Below are 1,238 nucleotides of genomic sequence, written 5' to 3' on the forward strand. Positions count from 1 at the left end.
ACAACGCTGGGCAGCTTTTTTCCAGAGTGAAGCGCACCCTCCCCCCCCCTATTGGCGCCAGACTCACTTGGGTTCTGCTGCTTCCTGAGGTAATCCCTGAGGACGAGCATGTTGCCGGGCGTCGCCAGGTCTGCCTCCGCCCTCTGGCAGCGCCGCCGGGCATCGTCCCAGCTCAGGCCTGGACGCTTGTGGAGCCAGTAGCACCCTCCGCCCACCTCGTAGAAGGGCGGGACGCAGCCTGGGGCAATCGGAAAATGTCTGACTTAAAAGTCTCTACAGGTGGGTGGCATTGGATACTGGGAAATTAAAATGTCACCGGGTGTAGACTGCCTAAAGAGAGGCTGGTGCTGGTAACCCTTTAAACTCGCTCGTGACAGGCAGAGGTATCGGCCTATGCAGACGGAAAGGCACTCAGCCGGTCATTCGGGCACCTCTTACCTTTGAGTTCCTGCCGGGCGTAAGGGACGCGCTTCCTCAACATCTGGCTCATCTTGGAGGTCAAGGCGCCAAAGTTCCGCTCGAGGTCGCCGAGCTCTGCCCACTGCCGCCTCACGCGCTCGCGGAGGCTGTCCAAGTGCTCCTCCGTGACCGGCGTCAGAGCTCCCTTCTTGAGGCACTTCTCGTGGTGCTCCTCCAAGGCATCGGAGAGCCGACTCAGCCCCGACACAAGCGCCATGATCACGGACCCATCCTGGCCGTGCAAGGTCAGGTCCTCCTGAGCGGCGAGCGAGACCGAGGCAGTCGCCAGGCCCAGCAGAGCCAGGCGCATGCGGAGAGGGAAGCGGCAGGGAGTTGTCGCCATGGCGGCTGACAGTGCAACTGCCCGGGATGATTAAGGCCCTCAAGTGGAGGGTGTCAGGGCTGCAATGGGCCGCCATGTGCAGTGCGTCTCAGTGTCGGTTCCGCTGTCAGTGTGCCCTTCCATCATACTTAGCAATCATTACCTACCAGGCCATCCGTCTATCTTTATCTATGTCCATGCACTTACATACGCATTACAGAAAGAACAAAATATCTGGAAGGAAGTGCACGCGTACTCTCCAACTCTTGTCTCATTAAATGTCCATTTAGAACGTTGCCAGGGACTCCCTCGTGCAATCTAGCGACTGTCCACCCAGATGCGGTAGGCAAGTTTATTCATTGCATTCATATTCGTATTTCATATTAAACAGGATATCAACCTAAGAGAGATGACATATATACTTCTACTATGCTTTGTCATACCCAACACCCAAGGA

The 1,238-nt window shown here is 56.7% G+C and overlaps 1 pseudogene; it reads right to left on the minus strand.

Annotated features, from left to right (window-relative positions):
• LOC119590949 overlaps nt 1-860 on the minus strand; it is a 3,235-nt pseudogene extending 2,375 nt beyond the window's left edge.
• Between the last annotated feature and the right edge of the window lie 378 nt (nt 861-1,238).

The sequence above is a fragment of the Penaeus monodon genome, chromosome 28, assembly GCF_015228065.2.
Source record: "Penaeus monodon isolate SGIC_2016 chromosome 28, NSTDA_Pmon_1, whole genome shotgun sequence".
Classification (NCBI taxonomy): Eukaryota; Metazoa; Arthropoda; class Malacostraca; order Decapoda; family Penaeidae; genus Penaeus; species Penaeus monodon.